Source organism: Marmota flaviventris, chromosome 14, assembly GCF_047511675.1.
Source record: "Marmota flaviventris isolate mMarFla1 chromosome 14, mMarFla1.hap1, whole genome shotgun sequence".
NCBI classification, from domain to species: domain Eukaryota; kingdom Metazoa; phylum Chordata; class Mammalia; order Rodentia; family Sciuridae; genus Marmota; species Marmota flaviventris.
In genome coordinates, this window is record NC_092511.1 from 4104667 (window position 1) to 4122198 (window position 17532).

At 51.2% G+C, this 17532-nt stretch overlaps 1 protein-coding gene across 6 annotated transcripts in view; it reads left to right on the forward strand.

Annotated features, from left to right (window-relative positions):
• The first annotated feature begins 2878 nt into the window (after positions 1 to 2878).
• Positions 2879 to 17532, forward strand: part of Rnf144a (ring finger protein 144A) — a 95914-nt gene continuing 81260 nt past the window's right edge. The window contains exons 1-2 of one of the 6 annotated variants that reach the window (XM_027937798.2): positions 2879 to 3054; positions 7729 to 7916. The gene's annotated coding sequence lies outside the window, so the exon portion shown is untranslated. The remainder of the gene's footprint in view (positions 3055 to 7728; positions 7917 to 17532) is intronic. The other 5 variants (XM_027937794.2, XM_027937796.2, XM_027937797.2 and 2 more) reach the window with 5 other exon arrangements.

Genomic DNA, 17532 nt, shown 5'->3' on the forward strand with positions numbered 1-17532 from the left:
CAAAGAAATCAAAAGAACATAAATTTTCTCTACTTATAAAATGTGATTACAAATTTACACAATTCCATTGTCTATTTTTACTTTTAAATTTTAAGCCGTGAATGTGCTCCTTGAGTTTCTCTCAATTTTGTGTCTAGAAAAAAAAATTTCAAAATGGATTCCCATTTTTTCCACCCATTTATCTCTGGGTTGTTTTCCTCAAGCACAGAGTAGGCCCACAGGAGGTCACTACCAAGACTTGTTCAGTCTGTGATGACAGAGCCATGCTGTGACAGGCACAGACCCTTAACAATGGGCATTGTGTCAGTCAGCTTTCTGTTGCCATCACAAAACACCTGAGAGAAACAAGGAGGAAGGGTTTATTGTGATTCATGATTTCAGAGAGCCACCTGTGATTGCATGGCCCAGGCTTTAAGGTCTGTGGAAAGGCAGTGTGTCATGGTAAAGGTGTGTGGTGGAGGACAGCTGCTCATCTCAAGCTGGTCAGGAAGCAAAGAAGGAGAGAGAAGAGCCTGGATCCCAGTATTCCCTTCCAGGGCGTGTGCCTAGTGACCTACTACTTCCAACCAGCACCCCCCTTCCCAATATACCATCAGCTGGGCATCAGGCCTGCAGCACAGGAGCCTTGGGGGGCACTGGTGATCTAAATTGCTATAGGCATCTTTTAAAACCTAGTAGACATGACTGCCCTTGGGGAGATGGGTCAGTCATGACATGGGCAGGGGTGGAAGACCAGCCATGAGTGGTGGGGATGATCTTAGAGCCATGTTGCTAACAAAAACTGGGACAGTTTCACAGAGGCACCAAAAAAACAGTTTTACTCACTGTTCATTGAGCACTTACTATGCTCAAATCTCTGTGGGAGAATCCACGGATAAAATGACTGCATCACTATCTTATAGACTCTCTCTCTCTTTCTCTCTCTCTGCACTGGAGATTGAACCTAGGGGCACTTAAACACTGAGCCACATCCACAACTCTTTTTAATTTTTTTTATTATTATGAGACAGAATCTCCATAAGTTCCTGAGGCCGGCCTTGAACATGCAATACTTCTGCTTACCCCAGTTGCTGAGAATATAGGTATTTACCACCATGCCTGGCTAAGACTCTAAAGATCTACGATTCAGAACATAAATACCCCAAACACAAAGGGTGGTAGATGCCATAATCCACATAGAAATAAACTAACACCTGTGTTCAGAGACCCAGGCACAGAGTGGGTGATGGTGAACTTGGAAGACTTCTAGACAAACTCGTACCAGAGGTGCATTCTGCAGCCTGCTGCCAATTGTGTTCTCACTGCCAATGTGCTTCCTTCGAATCTCTCCAACAGCAATGGCATTAGCAGGGGCACATGGAACAGGTGGTGAAGTACACGCCACCCATGAGCACTTGGTCTTAGCTGCACAGTCGGGTGAGGGTTTGGTTTTGCACCCAGCCCCATATGGCCCTCAGCAGTCCCCCCCAACTTGACTTCTATACCTCTGTGTGCTTCAACAGAGACTGCTTGATCTGTAAGTGCCCTGTGCACCTTCCGTTCTTTATGCACTAGCATGCACCCGTGTGCACTAATCATTCATTTATAAGTAGGCCTTATTCCAGGACTCCCCAGGACCCCGCCAGGCTATGGGAGGTGTGAATATATTCCCCACAAACTCAGGCAATCAGCCAAAACTTTTCATCTTCTGGAGAGAGGCTGGAGTAACAAAGTGCCCTTGTCAGGATTCTTCACATTGTGCACTTTTCTTAAATAATGACATTTCTACAAAGAATTTGACTGAAACGGAGACATCAGAAGGCAAGTGCTTGTTCTTATTTAACAGAAAACTCCTCAATGCAGATGAGACTGATTTGGGGGTGGGGTGGGGATAAAGATGTGAATGTAGCAGAGAAAGACAAATTATGCAGAGTTTCAAGACGGTTAAAAACCTTCTGTTTTAAATCTTGGGAGAAATGAGATGAACAGTAATCAAGGACTGTGGAGTCTCCGTTTGCCAGAAATGTTATTTGATTTATTTGATCCCTCCCAGGAACTCTAGGACATGCATAATATTGCCACCTGCACTTTCCAGATAAGAAAATGGAGTCACAAAGCAGATGAGTAACCTGCTTCAGGTCACCTGGCTAGTGGTGGTGGAGCTTGAATTCAGACCAGGCAGGGTGGAGGCATCAAGGAAGGACGATGCTGCAGTAGGTGTTTTCTAGACTCCTGGAGAAGATTCTGCGTGTCCTGTGTTTCATGCGCCTTTGTAGGCTTGCTTCTTACATGCATGTCTGAAGTCATTTCGTTTTGAGAGGGAGTGGTAGGAAGACTATTTAGGAATTCCACGTTCAGTGATAGATCTTAGACCCTAAAGACCCAGAAATCTTAAGAAACAATCTACTCTGTCTGCATCCCAGATAGTCACAGCCTGGCTGGCCATCAGGTTGCCCTCTCTTCTCCGTTCCCGAACACGACCAGGTAGTAGGGTGAAAACACGATTCTTGTTGCCACGACAGACCATCCAGGTGAGGCTCTGCTAGGGCAGGCCCTTGCTCTCATCTGTCTGGCCCCTGGCCAGCAGTATTCACCTCTAGAGCCCCGGCTGCTCTGCTCGAGGCTCTCTCTAGCACCTCGATAAGAGCGGTAAGGTGGGTCACCCATTTCCTTCCTTTTTGCTGATATTGGTTCCCCCTGAGCAGGAACCAGGGGGCCACCAGCTCTGGGGGGACCTGGGCGCTCTCACAGGGCCTGGGGCAGGGAGCCCGGTGCGGCCGGGCGCTGAGGCGGCGGGCGCGGCGGGACGGCAGGGGGCGCTGGCGGTGGGGCCGGGCCGGTCTCCGCGCGCCCTCGCTGTGTGCGCGCTCGCGCCCCCGCGGCCGCCGCTCCCCGCGCCGGCTGCGCTCAGGGCGGAGGGCGGGGAGGGAATAAAGGGCGGCTGCCGAGCGGGCCGGCGGGCGGCGCGGTGCGGAGGCGCGGACCGTGGGCATCAGCACCCCGCAGCCGGTTTCGGGCGGAGCCGTCGGAGCCGCACGCCACAGTGGAGCGGGAGCCCGGGCCGCGCGGGACCAGGTGGGTGACGCGCTCGTCCCTTTGTGTCGGCATCACTGGAGCCGGCCGCGGCGCGGGGAAGGCGGGACGCGGCGCTGCGCAGCCAGCCTCAGGGTCGCGGCCGCGACTGCCCAGCGGATCCTGCTGGGCGCTCGGGTCGCGGCGGGGCAGGGGAGAGCAGCGGCGGCCTGGGGTGGGGACCGGCCGGTTTCGGGCCCAGGACACCCGCCCTGCCCTCTGTGGCCCGATCGGGATGGCGCCTGCGCCCCCGGCGCGGTTGCCACTTTCGAAACCTCGCGCCCCGGGCGCCGCCCCCGGCTCGGCGGGGTGGGGGTCTGCAGCGCAGCGTCCCTGCGCTCTGGGCCAGGTCCCGCGGGCTCGGGGCTGTCTCCTCCCGCCACCGCGTCCTGGACAGGGCGAGAGCTCCCGGAGGGGCCCATGGCGCCGAAGGGCAGGTCCGGCCTAGGGCGTCCCCCGAGGTGCACACCAGGGTCGGTGTCGCGACTCTCCGCACCCCTGCCTACCCCTACCTGCCTTTCCCGGTGCCACTGCCACCAGCCCTCCCTGCCCGCCCCCATACCGCCTTCCCTGATGGCAGGGACAACCCGCTCGCCGGAGAAGTTCCCTGCAGGTCTGTCCCACTCTGCCCTCCACAGTCACTCCCTGGCCACCCACACCATCCGATTGAGGGCTTGTGCAAGCTGGAGGCTTCTTGCTCCTAGAGGAAGAATGACTTATTTTGCCCCAGTGGTCTTCACAGGCGTGTCTTAGGATGTCATCTCCAAAAGTTTGTTCTCTCCGTTTTTTTCCAGATTGGGGGTGGTGCTCCTTGAAATGCTGTTCCCAGCCTGCGTTGTGCAGGGTCAACGGAGAGTTAGATAAGACCCCAAGGAAGCATCAAGGAGGAATCCCTCCTGCCCCTGTGGTGGGGAGCAGGACTGGACCCCACACTGGAAGGAGACCTGACATCTTTCATTGGACAGTTTTTTTTTCCTGGAGTGTAGCCTGGGAGATGGAATGAGCACTGGTCCCAGGGAATGGGACAGGGTGAGAGTAGTCAGCAGATGAAGTGTGTTAGTAACTTGCCAGGCAAAGGGCAGGGGGTCTGGACACCCTGGGGGCTGTGGGAGTCTTCAGGAGGGAGAGCAAAGGAGAACTGGGTCAGGGCCATGTGAGGGAGGGCCCTTGGGTTCGAGGTGGGCAAGGTGAAGATGGTAGGAAGGGCCCCTTGGGAGAGAAATGCCTTACAAATGAATGTGTGCGCCTGACCTTTCCCAGTGACTCCAAAGGGGAGACCAGAGACTTGCTTATTGTGTCCTCTTCTCCAGTGTGTGATTTGGGACCAGGTCTGGGCACTTTTCTAGTGCCTTCTGCTTTATTTTTATTATTAGTCTTTAAATAGTGTAAAAGAAATATGGCTGGAAAGGTCAACTGGGGACAAATCCTGAAGTTTTTGAATTCCAGGGCTTTGGGCTTCACTCTGTGGTGTTGGGAGCCATTGATGGTTTTGGAGGAAAGTGGGCAGTCTGAGCCCTTCTGCAGAGTGGTTACTGCAGTGGGGTGGGGGCTCAGGCTGACCTGGCGTACAGTGACCATTGTGGACCTGAGAGACAGACTCTCGAAGGGTGTGACCTTCTACCTACAGTACTTGCCAGAGTCCACGTGGAGTGGGGACCACTTGAGAAACTGGGTATACACAGTCCAGTTTGAATGGAATGGAAAATTTCCAGAATCAGCACAATTTGAGTTTCTGCAGTATGTGCTTTTAAAGATGCCCTAGTTCTGGTGTTGGTACCCCTCCCTGCGGGGGGAACTACCTAAGGGTACGCTCAGATGAATGCTGCAATGCATGGGGGTTTTGGAAACCCAAGAGTCCTGACAAATGTATTTTATAAGCATATTCTGGTACCCTTGGTTTGCTAGCTTCTAATCCCTGTTTCCAGACTGTTCCTAGACCACAGAACTTCTCTTGGGGACTTAGTGTAGCTTGGGGCTTTGAAAGGCCTTCACACACTCTTAACTGGAAGCTGTGGAGTTTTGCAGTCGGTGTCCAGCCAGCCTGGCAGATCAAGGCCAGAAGCTGTGAGCCAGGCCGCCCAGAGAAGCTGTTTTTCCCACTGTGGTTCCTATTTGGCTTAGCTGCCTTCTTTTGTTCAACTTTCTCCTCCCTGCTGGGAGGATGCCTCTCTCTACCACTGGGAGTCACAGAAGTAGGTGGGACCTTGCAGACAGCCCTCACTATGGTCAGGAGGAAGTAGGGCTGGAGAGTGGGCAGGTAGTGCTGGTCAAGTGGTGTGGTGCTGCAGTAGGTCTAGTCTGGCACCAGGACTCAGGTCCTTTCTCTCCCTCTGCTCTTACAGCAGGCTGGGAGTGTTTGCTCCTTGGGGAACCTGAATATCTGAAACCTCTTGGGGATATTGCGCCTCAGAACTTGCCAGGCCATCAGACCCCCTGATTTCCTGGGGAGTGGGATCTCAGAATCTGCCTAGAGACTGTGAGAGAATAGAATCTTTTCAGACTATCCCTGTTTCCTCTGGGTCCCTTTCTACCTTCGAGATCCAAGAACTATGTCATTTGAGGTGCTTTCAGAGCCAGGTTCCTTCACTGACCTGGCCTTGCTGGTCCACAGGAGTACCTTTTCTTAATTAGTTGGAGAAATTAAATTGAAGCAACTGTTAACACACCTGAGTGCACTGGTGCTGCATGACTCTCTGACCCAGCTGTCTGACCTTGGGTAAGTGTCTTCCCCTTCCTGCGAGGACCAGAGTTCCTTCAGGGTAACATTGACATGTTAGCCTAAATATTTTTCTAGAGTCAGAAATAAAATTGTGCTGGTTCAGTGGTATTTTCGAGGAGAACCAATATTGCAGAGCAGCTCACCATGTGCAAGCATTTGTAAGGACTCTTTTAAGGAAAAAAATATATATATTTTAACTTTCATAAGGATGGCCTTTCTCCAATGGTATTTGATGAGAAACAGGGCTTTAAGGCAGATTCTTTCCTTCTGTGAACCTGCAGTCTGAATCGGAATGTTCCTCCTGGCTCTTCTGCGGGATTGGGAGAAGGGCTTTCTCTAGGGAGCCAGTTCTGAGCTGGATGCAGTGGTAGCGGGAACACTCAGTTCCTTGAGGGCCCGAGGAAGCTTGGCAACCAGCGTTTTATCGTCTCCTCTGTGTTTGACCCTGGATATGGAGGAGACAGACTTAATATTCATTAAGCGTTGGCTGTGCGCCAGGCCCCAGCATCGGTGATTGGCTTGGATTCTGGAGCAGCTCTCACCCAGCCCAGTGTACACTTACTTGCCTGTTCCTCCTCCTCAGTGGAGCCTGGAGCCGAGGTGTTCCAGGTCTCACTCGTGCTAAGTGCTGAAGTCTGAGTTTGAGCTCAATGGCCTGTGGATAGATAGATGCCATGACCCGGAGGACATGCTGTCGGGGGAGGGGAAGCAGAAGCATTCATTCACAGGTTGCTTGAGCCGTGAAGTCAGGGCAGCATGGAGGGGCACAGAGTGCAGAGGGGCCCTGCTTGCTGGGCTTTGTAGGATGAATTGGAGTTAGCCAGATAAATTGGAGGGTCAAAGTCAAATTCGAGGCCTGAAAATGGCAAGAAACAGCCTGGAGTGGATAGAGAACATAGGAATGGCACAGAGGGGCGGAGCTTATCTGTTGGTTGGATGATGGCGAGTTCCAGGTGGCCCCTTGCCTCTGAGAGCTGCTCAGGCTGATCCCCTCTAGCCCCAATATCTTCATTGCTGGCGTCTCCCGAAAAATTCCATCCGTGTCTTCCTTTTCGTAGCAGTGTTTTGGAGGCCCCTAGAAGTGTTGCCTGCATTTTCTTCCTGTCCCTCCAGTTTGGCTTGGTGGAGGAGGGCTCAGGGGAGGATGGTGGGCTGTCACCTGAAGTGCCTTTGCCCTTAGAGTTCAGGGGCAGGCTCTCCTACTAAGAGTGGCTCATGAGGACAGGGGGACCTCTCCAGGCCTCAGGCCATGAGTTGGGAACCAGGGAGCTGGGAGCTAGCCCAGATGCAGGCTTTGGGCCAGCACAGCCCTGCAGATAGCTACCTGTGGAGCAAAGGGGGAGCATTCGGGTTCTGAAAGTACCTGGTGACCATTGGCACAGCTAGGTCATCGACTGAGCAGGGTTTGTGTCTGACCTAGGAACATACATGTCTCCCTCAACAGCTGTTGGGAGAATATTTTAGGCTTCCAAAGAGCTGGGTTTCAGCAGTCCTGTGGAGCAGGGCCTGCTAGATGCTAGATGGATGGTTGGTAGGGTTTCCTGGGAGGAGGGAACCTCAGAAACATCAAACTAGAATGTTTTTCAGATGTACTTTGACCCCTGTGAACTGTGCAGACAGCCAGGAACCCCGCCTCTCAGTGCACCTCAGAGTCTGGATGTCTCCGGGGTAACATGGCTCATAAGCCCCCTCTCCTGACCCTCAGCCTCTGCCTTGACTGGTCTGCTGTGCACACGTTCTAGAGTGGCACCTCAGATTCCCGTACCACGAGCTGGCCCCACCACCTACCCCTGGGAGATCTGCCCACATCTCCTGAAGGAGAAGAGCCTGCTCTCAGAGGGTGCAGTCTTCCTGTGTCCCCACTCAGCCACAGTGGTGGGAGACACCCCCTTTAAAAATATACAAGTTCAGCAACCAGCTGCCTTTCTTTCCTCAAGTTTAGACTTTCTCTTACACAGGTGTGTGCTGAAGCCAGAATCCATGCAAGTGTTATCAACAGCCACCAACTGGACCATCCTTTGTCTTGTCCGGGTGCCAGACTCTTAGCAATCCTTGAAGGCCCCACACAAATGTCACCGTGTTCTTTACAGGCATGGATTTACCCATGTGGGCCACTGTGGAGATCCAGTCCCCTGAGAATCACCAGGTGGGTGACTAAGCAGGTCCACTCCTGAAGTCCACCAGGTGGGCGACTAAGCAGGTCCACTCCTGAGGACCACCGGGTGGGAGACAGTGCAGGTCCACTCCTGAGGACCACCGGGTGGCTGACTGTGCAGGTCCACTCCTGAGGACCACCGGGTGGGCGACTCTGAGATTCACTGAGGTGGAGAGCTGTGGGGACCCACTCCTGTGTACTGGCCTTTTACAGATGAGAACTGGAGGCACACACGGAAGGAGGAGGACAGCTCAGAGGGGGCTCAAGCTCTCCCTCTGCTCTGGGCTCATGTGCTTCTTCTCCTCAAGCAGAAGGCTTTTCTCCCCCAGGTGCTCCCATAGCAACATTTTTCAGAACCTATAATTGCTTTACATAATCTAATTTTAGTGATTTATGTAACTTAGTTCCTCTAGTGAGTTATGAGCTCTACAAAGGTAGGAACTTATTCATTTTGGCTTTCCCTTGGCGCCTATCCTGCTCTTTCTGAATGAAGTTTTGTTAAGTGGTTGACTACATGACGGAGTGGCCTGGTTCCAGAGGGACACCTAGGGTTGACTGTCATGAGGAAATGGACGGAGAGTTGAAATTCTGGTCTCTAGCACGAGCAGAGTTCACTGATAATACACATCCTCTCTACGGAAGGTCAGGTCACAGAGCAGTGCCCTGCAGGACTGTGGGAAGGCAGGTGTGGACGCTGGCTTGGTTTGGAGTGAGCATGGTTGAAGGCATCCTTGGAGGCCCAGAGAGTGGAGGCAAGGCCCTGGGGTCCTGTGGCTGGTAGCACGGCCTGTAGACAGCAGGCCAGTTCAGTGCTCGTGTGACCCAGGTGAGCCTTTGATGGACTTGCTGCTGGGCGCCTGCAGCCTGTGGTCTCCTGTGATGCACTTGCAGCAGGAGATGTGGTGCTGGCCTTGGGATGTTGTGGTCTTGCAGAGGGAGTGATGTCATGGGTGACTGAGTAAGGCCAGGACTGGGTGCCGGCCTGTGCTCATCCTCTCTCGTGGGAGAGGAAGCCAGGCTCTGAAGGGGTGGGGGGCCCTGTGGGGGAGGGGTGGGCTCCGAAGAGGTGAGAGGTGGAGAAGTGGGTGCTTGGGCAGCTGTGGTGGTGCAGATGAAGGGATGCTCTCAAGGATGCCGAGAAGCAGGGTCTGCTGTGTGAACCCCAGCATCCCAGGAAGGTGGGATCGTCACCGTCATTTTTCTTTCTAAAGGAAAGCCTGGGATGCTGTCACTAGTACCTGGTGGCAGTTTCTTGCAGGAGTGTTTGCCAGGTATGACAGGAGGGCAGGAGGTTCCTAGGCCTCCTCTTGAGGAGTGGAAGGGCTGCTAGTGGCCACGTAGTGCAGTGTGTGTGCAGCGATTCTGGTACTCAGGGTGGTCTCTGTCCCAGGAGCCTGCGTTCTGAGCTGCTGTGTTCTCCTGTGGTGGTGGAGGCACTGTGCCTTCACAGCATGTGACAGGGTGTGCCCCAGGGAACCTCTGCATCGGCAGGAGTGCAAGCTTGCGGAGGCCCGTGGGACCCACTCTCATGTGATGGAGAGCACAAAGGAGCCAACTGGTCGCATTGGTTATTTTTTCCTTGTGTTATGAGTGTCACAAGGTGCCTCTTGGTACTGTGAGCACTGCTGCACCGGAGTGTAGGGCAATGGGATGGATAGAGCTTCAGAAGGTGCCAGTGTTGGTGTCCAGGATGGGACACTTGTTGGCTGCACAGTGTCTATTTCTTCTTAATCACTTGCCAGGGTTGGACGCTCCCAGTCCCTGGGGACAGATGGGAAGAGCTGGCTCTCTGTGCCCTTAGATCACAGTTCCTTCTTCTTGTCTCTCGGGAGCCCTTGCCACGGCCCTCAGCTCTGAGCCAGTCTGGTCACAGGAGGCCAGCAGGGTGGTAGGAAACTGAATTTTTTAATCTCATCAATCTGTGGGCTCCTGCGAACTGCCTGCCTCCATGTGTGTCTCTCGTCCACTGACGCTGCTCTTGGATCCCTTCCTTACTTTCCTCTGCTGTCACACGCAGGGCAGAAGTGGCCAGATGTGAGTATGAGATCTCCTTTTCATCCTAGGACAAACGCAGGCAGGAAAGTTGCACTGTGATGTGAGCAAGCCACAGGTGAAAGGGTTCAAGGTCCAGACCCCAGGCAGATGCGTCACCTAGGCCCCAAGCTGCTTCTCTTTCCCTGCCTCTGTGTGCCTTCTCTTCTCGTAAGCACACCAGTCGTATGGAGTACTGCTCACCCCACTGTGGTCATCTTAACGTGACTGCATCCACAAGACCCTATGAGCTCACAGACACCCGTGCGGGCTCAGGAGTTGAGCATGTCTTCTGGGAGACACGATCCAGTGACCGTATAAGTGTGTATGTGCACACCCACATGTCAGTTGTATGTTCACGAGTATGTGTTAGTATGCTTGGCTGGCAGCACACTCCCTGTTAACGAGGACTTGAACCACCAGATGTCTGTCTCCTCAGTGACAAGGTGTTAAAGGGAGATGTCTACTGGCTGGTGCAGCTGCTCTGTGGTCCCACTGAGAACCCAGGCTCTCTTCTTTCCGCCTCCCTGGACTTAGCATCCTTTGCCTTCATGCAGGTCACCCGTGGTCAACATAGCTTGCCTCAGATGCGAACTTACATCTGTGTGTCTGGTTTCGGAGAGGTGGGGCAGTTGGTGGCCATGACATCTGCCACTGCGCTTCAGGGAGAGAAAAGTCTTTACCAAAGCCAGTGGGAGGGAGGGGGAGCCTCCCTCTGAGCACCGAGGGAGAAGCATGTAAAGATTGCCCAGGAGTGCTGTCCCCCGCGAGGCTTTACCAGGCTTCTTTCCCCTCACCTGCTCTTCCTGGAAAAGCAGGAGTCCACCTGGAATGAGGTCTGTGTCGATGGGCATGTAGCCCTGGTGTGGTGGGGCCACTGTGCCTGTCGTCTGTGGGCGCAGAGAGTCAGGAGGGCAGCACCCTGCACCTCTGTGCTTCCAGCACCTGCGAGGCTGTGCACAACAGGTGCTCCATGAGGAGCTGTTGACCAGTCCAGGGCGTTTCCCTTCGAAGGGGCTGAAATGCACCAGGAACACTTCCATCTGTTATAATGTTCATGTATTATTCAGTTATATTGTCATTATTTGATTTACTTTTATTTGTTTGGCAAGATCTACTTGGTACTGGAGATTCAAGGGCAGACTGGGGACTAGAGGGAGGGTGGGGCTGGTTGGTGCAGCTTTCTGGAACAAGGTAGGGCGTGGTGTTCTGTGGTCGGCAGTGCAAGGACTCAGCTCTTGAAATGTTGCCATTTTATACATTCCAGTTTTGCTCTAGGAAAAACCACCAGAGGGAAGGCACCGGAAGCCCTCCTCTGGTGTTGTGGCCATCTCTTGGTGTGACCTGGCAGGAGCAGCGTTTCTCCTGTGCCGTGTAGAGATTTACTGAGCCCAGCCTCAGCCAGGCGCTGTGCTGTGGAGGGTCCTGCCTGAGTGACGTGCACAAGGACTCACCTTCAGTTCCTCTGAGATGGCCTGGTGTTCCTGTGTGTGGATTGGCTGCTGGCTGAGCGTTTCTTATCTGCTAATACCTTAATCACTCCTGGGACTTGTTCCCCCTTGGCCTTTCGCTCTGCTTCCTTGACAGTGACCTTGTTTTCTCTCTGTCCCTGGCCGTGTGCAGCGGGTCCGGCTTCCCCAGCAGGAGCTGCCACGGCCATTGTTGGAGGCCTCATCTGTGGCCTGGCAGGTGAGAGCTGTTTTCCTAGACGGCAGGACTTCTTCCTTGTGCAGCAGGAGACACTGGATGCAGACAAGTGGAGGGGAAACACAGCCTGTCTAGGAGCTGGCTGTCCAAACGGAGCCGCTGGCCCACAAGGCTCTGCACCCTGGACCACTGCTGGTGCCAGCTGAGCTGTGCTGTCAGGGGGTGTCAAAGATCTCATGCAAAAAAACAGAATGTAAGGTATACATAACAATTTTATGCAGTTCATATATTAAGCCATTAAATTTTGATTATGCTTGGTTAAATAAAATATTATTGAAATAAATTGCTTCATTTCTCCCTTTTTTCCTACTACCAGAAAATTCCAAATTATATGCGCAGCTCCCATTGCTTCCTTGGACCCATGGCCACTGATCGGAGAGCCTTGGGGAGTGTTTCTCTAAAGGTTAAGGCCTCGCCTCAAGCGCTTGCTGTGGGCGAGGTCTCTGCCTTCCATTGGCAGGATGAGTGGCCCCTGCCCAATCCTCAAATCCTCCTTGCCTCGTGTAGACGGGTGGAGAGGATCCCTCCACACCTGGGTGTTCCCTCTAAACCCCTGTCCACTCCCAGCATCCTGGATAATAAATGGTCCTGCCCGCCAGCTGCCGCCGCCCTCTCTCGCCCAGCCGCCGCCCTCTTGCCCAGCCGCCACCCTCTCGCCAGCCCCACTGTTCTCTGTGACCTCGGCCCCACTGTTCTCTGTGACCTCGGCCTCGCTGATGGCCTCCTTTCTGGACCTCTGTGCTTCTTGCTGTGTCCTTGCATCTACGCCACCCCACGTTTTCCCTGCGTCTTCTGAGTGTCTTTCCCTGGCCTGTTCCCACGGTTGGCATTCTTGCCTGCTGTTACCTGACACTGTGGTCCCTGCTGCAGACTCCCTGCCGTCATTGCTGACCTCGGCCTGTCCTGACCAGGCACCCTGGCTCTGGGGTTAAATCCTGGCCCGTCCCTTTGTACCTCTTCCAGAGGGCCTCCTCAGTTTCCCGGCTGGCTTTGGCTTTGTGGGAAGGACGGGGAAGGAAGTGAGTCCCTCTCCACTCCCTGGACAGGACAGGACAGGCACGGTGCCAAAGGCTGGTGAGCTTTGCCAAGGGGAAGATCTTAAAAAACCTGGAAATCAGCATGAGCTTCAGCATACTGAAAACTACCCCAGCATTGGTGTGGGCCCATCTGTTTACTATCTCAGCAAACAGAAATGCCCTTGAGCCAACAGGAACTCGAGCACAATTAGAAATCATATCTAAGCTGAAATAAAGGGTAATTTTTAAGGTCAGCCTAAAGGTTTGGCCTGGAAACAGAGCACATCCCCGAGTGGAGCACCATTCTTCTCCCAGCTCTGCTTGATGGTGGAGCTCCGTCAGTCCCAGTTCTGCAGGGGCGTGTGCAGTGGAGGGGCATGTGGAGCAGAGGGCCGTGTCCCACTCACTGTTGAATTTCCAACACAGGACCCTGTATACCCAGTTTCAGCATGCTGAACTGTTAACAAAATTATACCTCTCCCTCTCTCTCTATATATATTATATCTCCACACACATGCATACATATATATGTATTCATATATTATATAGAATTACATGTATATATATATATTACTATGTACAAATATAAAAGGGATTAAGATCTTGCCTGAAGGTTTATGTATTCAAAAACACTCACCTCTGCAAACTGACCCCAAATGTGTTGCTAATAAAAATAATCATTGGGAAGTTGACACACTCTAGCCTGTGTGACTTTAAAATGCCTTCGAGTCCTCCCCTGCATTGACTGTGTACATTACCCACACCGCGCTGTTCATGTGGGAACCAGTCTGGTGGCAGTGTCACTTCTATTATGTGATGATAAATACCTTGGGAGATAAGATGAAGGTTTTCTTGGGAAATATGAAATGATTTTTTACAGAATTTTTTTTCCAAAGAGAAATTAGCTGAAAGGAGCTTTTTCTCTAAGAGGAAGTGGGCGCTGGGGCAGGAAGGAAGTGGTGTGAATTACCCTGGCGGGCAGCAGGAGTGGACTTCTGGGTCTGAGCTGGGGAAGGGGGGGGCTTCAGGGGTGCGTTTTAGGCATTGTCCCGTAGGCAGCTGCTCTTTGGGCAGTCCAGCTCCAGGAAATGCTGCTAAGAGTGGAGAAAAAGAAATGCTTTATGCACAGATGCTTCTCTTAGTGTGTTGTTTTTGAAAATAATAACCCCAAATGGAAAACATCTAAATATGGTTAAGTAAATAGCATGCTCTAATTAGATAAGATTTTGGGAGATTGTGGCCATGGGAAAATGTTTGTAATATATTATTAAGTGAAAATAATCGTGAGACCGAATTGTATGTGCAATATGATTTATAGACATGGAAAATATGCCGAGGAAGAGAATCATAACTCACAGGGTATCTGACATTTTTTTTTCTGTTTTTGATTCTTTTGTTGTGGTTTTGCTGTTGGCCTCTTATCCATGGATTCAACCCGCTGCAGACTGCAGGTATTCAGGGAACACATTGTCTCTGTACCGAACAGGGACTGAAGATGTCATTATTCCCTAAACCACAGCATAGCAACTATTTATGCACCATGTTTTAAATGTTGCCGGAGCTTATAAGCACATATTGTGACATCTTCTGTAAGAGATTTGCACATTTGTGGATCTTGCTGTCCTTGCAGGTGGGAGCTAGAGCCAGTCCCTCACTGGATACTAAGTAGTGTCTGGAGCTCATGACATAATGAAATAGAGTTTAAAGCATTTTTAAATGTAAATTTTGACTTCCCCCAGTGCACACCCAGACTTTATTTCACACGCAGCTGTGGTGTGTTTTCACAGATAAGCCGTATATCTTAAGTGGATGTTTGGTTGCAAAGACCAAAAAAGAAATGATTAATAAACAAGGAAGAAGCCCTGCTGTTATTATATGAGACATGGGGAGAGAGCCCTGGCCCTGCTGCCAATGGCACATGCTGCCCTGCAGACAGTGCCCAGGGCCACTGGACTGGGGCAGTGAGCCCAGGATGCGCACATCCCCTAGGGTGTCTGTGCTCAGACTGGTGCCAGACAATGATGGAGGGGCGGATTCTATGAATCTTGCCCAGGGCTTCCGGCCCCACTGGGACTTGTGCAGAGACCTCTCTGCAAATGTTCCCCTTGTGTCCGTCTGTAAAGTGAGAGTGGCTCCAGGGTCACGGTTTTGAAAGGACTCCTCTGATGATTAAAGGGATCATGCCTATAGAAATTCAAAGAAGGATTTTAGGCTTGTCCAAAAGGTGGATTCTCCAGTAGCCCTCAGAGCTGCCAGGTGGGGAGGTGGGAGGCAGTGGGAAGAGGGGCTGTGGGAACCGAGAGGACGCACTGCCTGGAACTTTCAGACTCCATCTGGAGAACAGTTTCCTGGCTGAATCAAAGACTGCCCTTCCTGCCTGCACAAACGGGGAAACCTCAGGGCTGGGGCTGGAGCCTGGCAGAGGAGCTCTGGCCTGGCACACAGGACGCCCCGAGGTCCTTCCCGAGCACCAAGAAGCACACCAAAGAGGGAAAGATGTGGACCCTTCTTGACTGCTAATTTCTCTAGTTTTCAATTAAAGATAAACAGCTAAATGAAAAATAAAATGCCTTCTCCTCCTGTCTTTATTTTTCTGTTTGGATCGTTACTTTGCAGTAAACTCTGAATGAACATGGCAGCAACTCAAGTGCTGTCTACGTCTGCGCGTGGAGAACCAGGCTTTGGGGGCCGGCCACCCTGTCTGTTGCCTGTGCGCGTAGTGAAGGGAAAGACTCCTTGGTCTGATTCTGTGTTAGTGTTTGCACTGAAGGTGAGCCCTGAGGCCCAGATATGTCCTGGGAGTGGGCAGCGCTGCTGGTGGCTGGAATATTCTTGATGGAGCGGGTGGACTGTCAGCGCTCTTCAGGTGGGCCCTGTCCCTACTCACGCTCCGCCTGCTGGAGCGTCCATTTCTGAGGAAGTGGAGTTAACATCTGCAGCTCCTCCATAGCAAACTGTCCTGTCTCTCCTCACAGTTGTATCAGCTTTGCCTCATGAACTGTGATGCACTGCTGTAGTGTGTCCGTGTTAAGAATTTTTATGTCTTCTTGGAAAATTGACCCCTTTATTATTTTGTAATGGTCTCTTTTTGTTTCTGATGAGCTTTCTGTTTTGAACTCTGCTTTGTCTGAAATTAACCTAGCTCCTCCAGCTTTCTTTTGATTAGTGTTAGTACGATGCATCTTTCTTCACCCCTTTACTTCTAGCTGCAATCTTTGTATTGAAAGTGGGTTTCTTGCAGACTACAAATAACAGTTCAGTATGGCTTTTTTTTTTTTTTTTTTTTTTTTTTTGTACCAGGGATTAAACCCAGAGGGTGCTTAACTACTGAGCCACATCCCCAACCCTTTTTATTTATGTATTTATTTTTACTTTGAGACAGGGTTTCACTAGGTTGTTTACAGCCTCACTAAGTTGCTTAAGCTGGCTTTGAACCTTTGATCCTCCTGCCTCAGCCTCCCGAGCCCTGGAATTACAGGTGTGTGCCACCGTGCACGGCTAGTCTTGCTTTTTCATCCACTCTGAAAATCCATATCTTTAAACTGATATGTTTAGGCCATTTATGTTTAAAGTGATCATGAACATGGTGGGACCAATACCTACCATATTGGCAGCTCTTTTCTCTTTATTGCATCTATTTGTTTTTCCTCTTTTTGACTTCTCTGGTTGAATGGTTTGTGGGATCCCATATTGTCTACTGTATCATGCTATCAATTATACATTTTTAAACATTATCTTTAATGATCGCCCTAGAGTTGGCAATGTCACTTAGATCTACTTTTAAAAAGCACGGCACCACCCGATTACATAGCTCGTGCACCTTATGGCAGAGTGTCACAGTCCTCCCTCCCATCCCTGTGATGTGGACAGGTGTGACTCTGATTCCAGTTTCCGCTTTCTCTCCAGATTTTGGAGAGTGTTTTTGTCCTGGGGCCTCAGTTGTCTGATGGGCCTCAGAAGTGGTTGGTTTTCTTTTTCTCCAGCCTTTTCTTTTAAGGATTGGTGTACCTTGGTGAAATCTTAGATCTCCTCCTTCACAGTTTGTACCCACCTGCACTGCTCTGCCCCTGTGCCCCGTGTTCAGTTACAGCCTCGTGAGATCCCTGGCCATGGTAGTGCAGTGGGCTCAGCTGACGCTGTATGAGGCTGGACAGTTGAATGGTTTGGGGACGTAATTTTCTACCCAATGCTGATCGTGTGAACACTCTAGTGCCCTCTTCCAGCTTTGAATTTAACATCCCGTTACATCAAAAATTACTCATGGCTCTTCTGCATACGTTGGGAACTTAAAATGTCTTGCGGGCTGATAACTTTTTGCCCTATTACGCAGGAAATGATTCTCTTGATTCTCTTTGCATGGATAGTTTCATCTTCTGTCATCCATGGGACTTGATAAAATTGATTTCCAGCTGTTAGGCATCCAAACACCTTCAACAAAAATGTAATGAATGACTTTGATGGAATTATTCCAAGAGATATTTTATTTAAACTTTAGTTTTTAAAAAAGGAACTAAAAAAGAAGCCAGACATAAAAGGTTCGATATTGTGTGACTCCTTTTATATGTAAGATCCAGAGAGGAGGTGGAGCCACCTGCAGAAGGCAGACTGCAGGTGCTGCCCTGGAGAGGAGGGCCTGCAGGGTGACTTCTCCTGGGGCCAGGAACCTTTTGAGGAGATAGGAATGTTCTGGAACTAGGTTATATTGCTGACTGCGTGACATGGTGAATGTGCTAAATGCCGCTGACTTAAATTAAAACAGTTAATTTTATGCTCAGTGGATTTAACTTTGATTTAAAAATACATATAATACATTAAATATGTAACAGTACAAAATCTTATGGTGCAAGTCGATC